This window comes from Rutidosis leptorrhynchoides, chromosome 4 (assembly GCF_046630445.1).
Source record: "Rutidosis leptorrhynchoides isolate AG116_Rl617_1_P2 chromosome 4, CSIRO_AGI_Rlap_v1, whole genome shotgun sequence".
Lineage (NCBI taxonomy): Eukaryota > Viridiplantae > Streptophyta > Magnoliopsida > Asterales > Asteraceae > Rutidosis > Rutidosis leptorrhynchoides.
The window spans coordinates 435909051-435918440 of record NC_092336.1 but is presented as its reverse complement, the minus strand read 5'-3'; positions in this window follow the sequence as shown (position 1 = coordinate 435918440).

Below are 9390 nucleotides of genomic sequence, written 5' to 3'. Positions count from 1 at the left end.
AGTTTAAATCCCCAATTAGTTGGAATATTTAACTTCGGGTATAATTAAAATTTGACGAGGACACTCGCACTTCATATTTATGACTGATGGACTGTTATGGACAAAAACCAGACGGACATATTAAATAATCCAGGACAAAGGACAATTAACCCATGGGCATAAAACTAAAATCAACACGTCAAACATCATGATTACGGAAGTTTAAATAAGCATAATTCTTTTATTTCATAGTTAATTTCCTTTATTTTATATTTAATTGCACTTCTAATTATCGCATTTTTATTGTTATTGTATTGCACTTTTAATTATCGTACTTTTTAATTATCGCAAGTTTATTTTATCGCACTTTTATTATTCGCAAATTCATTATCGTTATTTACTTTATGCTTTAATTTAAGTCTTGTATTTATTTTTAATATTTTACATTCGGTTTTAACTGCGACTAAAGTTTTAAAATCGACAAACCGGTCATTAAACGGTAAAAACCCCCCTTTATAATAATAATATTACTTATATATATATATATATTTGTATTTTTACAATTATTGTGTGTAAAAAAATATAGTGTTATACTTCACGAGCTCCCTGTGGAACGAACCGGACTTACTAAAAACTATACTATAATACGATTAGGTACACTGCCTATAAGTGTTGTAGCAAGGTTTAAGTATATCCACTCGATAAATAAATAAATAACTTGTGTAAAATTGTAGCATATTTAATAGTATTTCGCACTAAAAATAATACTATTTTGTATACACCCCCTACGACATCAAACATCATCGGAATCCTCATCGGGATCCGATTCATCAGAAAATTGGTAATCTTTCCAATATTTTGCTTCCTCGGCGGAAACACCATTGACCATTATTAACTTTGGTCCGTTGGTTGAGGATTTTCTTTTATTTAATCGATTTACTATAGGTATCAATATTTCTTCCTCCGGAACCTCTTCTTCTTCTTCCTGTTCCTCCTCTTCCGGTTCCTCCTCTTCCGGTTCCTCCTCTTCCGATTCCTCTTCTTCCGGTTCCTCCTCTTCCGGTTCCTCTTTTTCCGGTTCCTCTTCAGGAATTTGTGAATCTTCCCAAAATATATTCGACTCTTCATTATTATTAGGTGAATCGATGGAATTTGTACTAGTGGTAGACATCTATCACACAATATCAAACACATTAAGAGGTTAATATATCACATAATGTTTACATATAAATAATATATAGTTTCCAACAAAAGTGTTAAGCAATCGTTTTTAAAGAAAACACGGTCGAAGTCTAGACTCACTAATGTATCCTAAAAAACTCGATAAGACACACTAATGCAAATTTCTGGTTTTCTAAGACCAACGCTCGGATACCAACTGAAATGTCCCGTTCATATTGATTATAAACGTTCCATATTAATTGATTTCGTCGCGAGGTTTTGACCTCTATATGAGACGTTTTCAAAGACTGTATTCATTTTTAAAACAACCATAACCTTTATTTTATCGATAAAGGTTTAAAAATCATTATGTAGATTATCAAATAATGATAATCTAAAATATACCGTTTACACACGACCATTACATAATGGTTTACAATAAGAATATATTACATCAAAAATAAGTTTCTTGAATGCAGTTTTTACATAATATCATACAAGCATGGACTCCAACTCTTGTCCTTATTTTAATATGCAACAGCGGAAGCTCTTAATAATCACCTGAGAATAAACATGCTTAAAACGTCAACAAAAATGTTGGTGAGTTATAGGTTTAACCTATATATTATCAAATCATAATAATAGACCACAAGATTTCATATTTCAATACATCCCATACATAAAGATAAAAATCATTCATACGGTGAACACCTGGTAACCGACATTAACAAGATGCATATAGAATATCCCCATAATTCCGGGACACCCATCGGACATGATAATTTCGAAGTACTAAAGCATTCCAAATTCCAGAATGGGGCTTGTTGGGCCCGATAGATCTATCTTTAGAATTTGCGTCAATTTGGGGGTCTGTTCCCAAATTCTTAGGCTACCAAGCTAAAAAGGGGCATATTCGGCTTCGATCATTCACCCATATAAAGTACTTTCATTTACTTGTGTCTATTTCGTAAAACATTTATAAAATTGCATGTATTCTCATCCCAAAATATTAGATTTTAAAAGTGGGACTATAACTCACTTTCACAGATTTTTACTTCGTCGGAAAGTAAGACTTGGCCACTGGTCGATTCACGAACATATAACAAATATGTACATATATATCAAAGTATGTTCAAAATATAATTACAACATTTTTAATACGTTTTACTGTTTTAAGTTTATTAAGTCAGTTGTCCTTGTTAGTAACCTACAACTAGTTGTCCATAGTTAGATGTACAGAAACAAATTGATATATATTATCTTGAATCAATCCATGACCCAGTGTATACATGTCTCAGGCTAGATCACAACTCAAAGTATATATATTTTTAGAATCAACCTCAACCATGTATAGCTAACTCCAACATTACTGCATATAGAGTGTCTATGGTTGTTCCAAATAATATATATACATGGGTCGATATGATATGTCAAAACATTTGCATACGTGTCTATGGTATCCCAAGATTACATAATATATTAGAATACATGTAATACAATATGAGTTAGCTAGGATATGATAAATATAGATTTGTTACCAATTTTCACGTAGCTATAACAAGAAAAATTATCCAATCTTGTTTTACCCATAACTTCTTCGTTTTAAATCCGTTTTGAGTGAATCAAGTTGCTATGGTTTCATATTGAACTCTATTTTATGAATCTAAATAGAAAAAGTATAGATTTATAGTCAGAAATATAAGTTACAAGTCGTTTTTGTAAGAGGTAGTCATTTCAGTCGAAAGAACGACGTCTTGATGACCATTTTGAAAAACATACTTCCACTTTGAGTTTAACCATGATTTTTGGATATAGTTTCATGTTCATAAGAAAAATAATTTTCCCAGAAGAACAACTTTTAAATCAAAGTTTATCATAGTTTTTAATTATCAAACCCAAAACAGACCGCGGTGTTACTACGACGGCGTATATCCGGTTTTACGGTATTTTTCGTGTTTCCAGGTTTTAAATCATTAAGTTAGCATATCATAAAGATATAGAACATGTGTTTAGTTGATTTTAAAAGTCAAGTTAGAAGGATTAACTTTTGTTTGCGAACAAGTTTAGAATTAACTAAACTATGTTCTAGTGATTACAAGTTTAAACCTTCGAATAAGGTAGTTATATATATATGAATCGAATGATATTATGAACATCATTACTACCTCAGATTTTGTGGATAAACCTACTGGAAATGAGAAAAATGGATCTAGCTTCAAAGGATCCTTGGATGGCTTGAAAGTTCTTGAAGCAGAATCATGACACGAAAACAAGTTCAAGTAAGATTTCCACTCGAAATAAGATTGTTATAGTTATAGAAATTGTATCAAAGTTTGAATATGAGTATTACCTTGTATTAGAAAGATATCTTACTGTAAATAAGAAAGATTTCTTCAGGTTGGATGATCACTTAACAAGATTGGAAGTAAGCTAGCAAACTTGGAAGTATTCTTGATTTTATGAAACTAGAACTTATAGAATTTATGAAGAACACTTAGAACTTGAAGATAGAACTTGAGAGAGATCAATTAGATGAAGAAAATTGAAGAACGAAAGTGTTTGTAGGTATTTTTGGTCGTTGGTATATGGATTAGATATAAAGGATGTGTAATTTTGTTTACATGTAAATAAGTCATGAATGAATACTAATATTTTTGTAATTTTATGAGATATTTCATGCTAGTTTCTAAATGATGGTTCCCACATGTGTTAGGTGACTCACATGGGCTGCTAAGAGCTGATCTTTGAAGTGTATATACCAATAATACATACATCTAAAAGCCGTGTATTGTACGAGTATGAATACAGGTGCATACAAGTAGAATTGTTGATGAAACTGAACGAGGATGTAATTGTAAGCATTTTTGTTAAGTAGAAGTATTTTGATAAGTGTCTTGAAGTCTTTCAAAAGTGTATGAATACATATTAAAACACTACATGTATATATATTTTAACTGAGTCGTTAAGTCATTGTTAGTCGTTACATGTAAATGTTGTTTTGAAACCTTTAGGTTAACGATCCTGTTAAGTGTTGTTAACCCATTGTTTATTATATCAAATGAGATGTTAAATTATTACATTATCATGATATAATGATGTATTAATATATCTTAATATGATATATATACAATTAAATGTCGTTATAATGATAATCGTTACATATATTCCTCGTTTCGAAATCCTTAAGTTAGTAGTCTTGTTTTTACATATGTAGTTCATTGTTAATATACTTAATGATATGTTTACTTATCATAATACCATGTTAACTATATATATATATATATCCATATATATGACATCATATAGTTTTTACAAGTTTTAACGTTCGTGAATCACCGGTCAACTTGGGTGGTCAATTGTCTATATAAAACCTATTTCAATTAATCAAGTCTTAACAAGTTTGATTGCTTAACATGTCGGAAACACTTAATCATGTAAATAACAATTTCATTTAATATATATAAACATAGAAAAGTTCGGGTCACTACAATATATATATTATTGATATCATTATTAGTGTCATTATTATTAGGAAAATTATAACTTTTATTATTATGATTATCAAAAGTATTATCATTAACTTGATTACTAAAATTTTCATTTTTATTTAAAGTTATTATTTTCATCATTATTATTAGTATTATTATGATATTAATATCATTATTTCTATTATCATTACTATTAATTTCCTTATTCTTATTAATATTAGTATTGAGTATTTATGTTTGTATTATTAATATTAGTATGTTTCTTTATTTATTTAATAAACTGATATAGATATAGTTAATTATACATATTTACAGATACAGATATATACATTATATAAACAGATAAATACGCCAATCCTTTTCATATATATATATATAAATACAGATACAAGATATACATATATATGTACACCAATCCTTTTCATTTTATTTAATCTGTCAAGTAAATTAATATAACTTTCGACTTCAATTCATAGGCAAATTCCAAATTCTGTTGAACGTGAGTCTCAATTAATCCCACAATCAAACAAAATTGGTTATAATCTGTCTATTTATCTCTGTACCTGATTGGTACAATTGGTCGATTACTTTTGCTATAATGGATCCAATTCAATTAGTAAATAAAGGCATAAGTACATGATAGCTGTAAAGTTTCACCAAATCCTTATTTTTATGTTTACATGTGAGTACCTGTCGATTACTCATATTCACAAAACCATCAATTGAATCGTGATCAGAACCAGAAATCATTCAATTGTTTCTTCATCATTCTCTATTATCAGATACAATTACATTAATCTGGAGATTTAAACAGAAATATTAAATAAAATAGGTACGTCCCCTGTCTTGAACACTTTTTAACCATAACTCGATTTCAAATGAAATTTAAAAATCTAAAATTGCAGTTTGCTTAGGAATCCTCCACTTAAACTACCTGCAAAGTTTCAACTTCCAATTCCTTAAATTGGTTTCGAATTGACGAGTCAAAGTTATTTTTCAAAAAGTCAACCGAATCGTTCTTGGCTAAATTCGAATTTGTTTTGATGATTTCAGTTAAATTGATGATTGTAAATGTTTTTAAGAGTGATTTGAAATACATTTCATGTTGAAAGTTTGGTCTAAAACGTTTCCGAAATCAAAATCAATATTTAATTTTTTTTCATTCCTAGCGACGAGCAGTATGCAGCAACGATGCTGTTTTTTTTATTCATTTAGTTTTTGCTTTCAAAGTTGAGTCAAGGATTGATGTAGGTTGCATATATATTGCTTGAAAGTCTTAAATTGAATTTGAAAATCACGGTTATAATTTTTGGATTGGGTCTGAATCGATTAGAAGGTGAAGAAGATGAATTTTAGGAAACAGAAAAAGACTCAGTTTATAATTAAATGGATTCTGATATAAATCAGATAAACAGACGACAGAGGAATGGTTATGAGGGTATGCGGGTGTTCGAGAGGTTTTGGGTTCGAGTCCCGTTGGGTGCATTTCTTTTTAGGGTATACTTTTTTCTTCTCATTTCCATTATTATTATTATTATTATTATTATTATTATTATTATTATTATTATTATTATTATTATTATTATTATTATTATTATTATTATTATTATTATTATTATTATTATTATTATTATTATTATTATTATTATTGTTATTATTGTTCTTACTAGTATTAATTAGTATTGTTAAAACTGCTATTATTACTAATATTTTTATCATTACTTAGTCTTATTGATATTATTAATACTAATATTACATATGTATTATTATTATTATAATTATGATCATTATTATTATTATTATCATCATTATGAACATAATACAATTTATCATTATAAATATTATTATTAGTGTCATTTTATAAAATTGTTAGTATTATTATTATGATTATCAACAAAAGTATTAGTAATAAAATCATTACTGATGTTATCATTAATTATTAGTATTATGATTATAGACACAACTATGAATAATATTATTATTATTATGATTACTAACTTATCATTTTAAGTGCTATTATTATAATTATGATTAGGATTATTATTATTATTGTTATTAAAAAAAAAGTAATACAAGTTATAATTAGTTTCACTAATATTATTATTAATATCATTTTTGTAATTATTAATATTACTACTATTATTAATATAAGTATTTTTTTAACAATATCGTTATTATTATTAGTATTATCATTATCAAGAAAGTTATTATTATTAGTAAATCATTATTTTCAAAACTATCATTTTTGTTATAGATAAATATTTTGACCTAACATATATATTGTATTACTAGTTAATATACCTATATATAAAACATATTAACATTAATTACATAAATACTTATATATAACAAACCAATGAATTTTAGATATTATACTAACCATATATATATAAAGATATATTAATATAATTAAATAAATAGATATTAATCATTTTAAATATATATACAACACAAATATATATAACAATATAAGTAATAACCATTTTCAAATATATATATAGATTAAATAAATAATATATAAAGATATAGTATGTGAACTTGTTCGAGTACGGTTATATGTATTGATGAATATACAAATGATATAGGTTCATTAATCCGAGGCCAACCCTGCATTGTTCAGTGTCGTCATATGTATTTTTACTACAAAATACAGTATTGTGAGTTTCATTTGCTCCCCTTTTAAATGCTTTTGCAATATATATATTTTTGGGACTGAGAATACATGCATTGTTTTTATAAATGTTTGACGAAATAGACACAAGTACTTAATCTAAGAATTAGGGAACAGACACCCTAATTGACGCGAATCCTAAAGATAGATCTATTGGGCCCAACAAGCCCCATCCAAAGTACCGGATGCTTTAGTACTTCGAATTTATCATGTCCGAAGGGAGTCCCGGAATGATGGGGATATTCTATATGCATCTTGTTAAGGTCGGTTACCAGGTGTTCACCATATGAATGATTTTTGTCTCTATGCATGGGACGTATATTTATGAGAAATGGAAATGGAAATCTTGTAGTCTATTAAAATGATGAAAATGATCGATTATGATAAACTAATGAACTCACCAACCTTTTGGTTGACACTTTAAAGCATGTGTATTCTCAGGTATTAAAGAAATCTTCCGCTGTGCATTAGCTCATTTTAGAAATATTACTTGGAGTCATTCATGACATATTTCAAAAGACGTTGCATTCGAGTCGTTGAGTTCATCAATATTATTATTAAGTCAATTATAGTTCGATATATTATGAAATGGTATGCATGCTGTCAACTTTTGATGTAATGAAAGTTTGTTTTTCTAAAAACGAATGCAGTGTTTGTAAAATGTATCATATAGAGGTCAAGTACCTCGCGATGTAATCAACTATTGTGAATCATTTATAATGTATATGAACGGGTCCTTTCAATCACTAGGCAACTCGACTTTGTAAGCACTATCACCAACGTTTTCCAATACTTTGAAAGGACCCTCAACTCTTGACATCAGCTTGTTCTTTCTTTTTGCTGGAAATCTTTCCTTCCTTAAATGAATATGAACAAGATCACCAAGAATGAAAGTGGGCTACTTTCTGTGCTGGTTAGCCTTCTCAATTTTTGCCTTCACCTGTGCGTACAGCTTCTTCAGTTCTTTGGCTTTTGCTTCTGCTTCAACACTTGCCTTAGACTCAATTGCAAAAGGAACCAGATCAATGGGAGTGAGTGGGTTTTGCACCATAGCAGATTTCAAATGGTGACTTTCCAGTTGAGTAATTAGGTGCTCTTTTAAAAGAAAATTCAGCATGTGCAAGCTTCAGATCCCAGTCCTTCAAACTTTTCTTCACAAGTGTTCTCAGTAGCATTTTCACAGTTTTATTAGTCACTTTAGTTTGGGGATGGTGAGAAGTGCTGAATCAAAGCTTAGTACCAAACAGCTTCCATAATGTCTTCCAGAAATAACTTAAGAAATTTGTACCCGATCAGATACAATGATCTTGGGAACTCCATGAAGACGGACAATCTCTTTGAAGAACACGGCTGCAACAATAATGGCATCATTAGTTTTGTTGCAGGCTATGAAATGAACCATTTTTAGAAATCTATCATCAACAACCATAATAGATTCTTTGCCTTACTGGGTTCGTGGTAAAGCAACAATGAAATCCATGCTAAGATATTCCCAAGGCTGGTTGCAGTGTTGTAAATCTCGTTATTTCTCTCCGAGATCTCATATTTGGAAAGAAGCCGAGACGAGATTTCCATCTCCCGAGATTTCTCCGTCAATGGGGTCACTTGGTCAAAGTCATGATTTGTCGAATTTTCTTGTAAAATCTCGTAAAAATGTATATAAATATACGAATATTTATTTATTTTTGTATATTTATACTAAAAAAAACTAAAAAGGGAACATAAGTCAACGCCCGAGATTTTTTCGAAATGCCAAGATCTCCATAAAAATGTTCTAACGAGATCTCCCCGAGATTCGAGTTCTCCAACCTTGGCTGGTTGGGAACATGAACAAGATTGGTACCCTGGCTAACTGCAGTTATCCACGCGTACCTAGGTTGGTACCTAAAGTATTTTTTGCATAGTTGTTACCTAGATTTTGTGTAATTTACGTAATTGGTACCATGGCTAACTGCAGTTAGCATGGGTACCAGTCACGTAAGTTACATAAAACTTAGGTACTAACTACACAAAAAAACTTTAATGTTGTTATGATAATGTAAATAAATCATACTACCAGAAATAATTGTAGCGGGTATCTATCACTTTTTA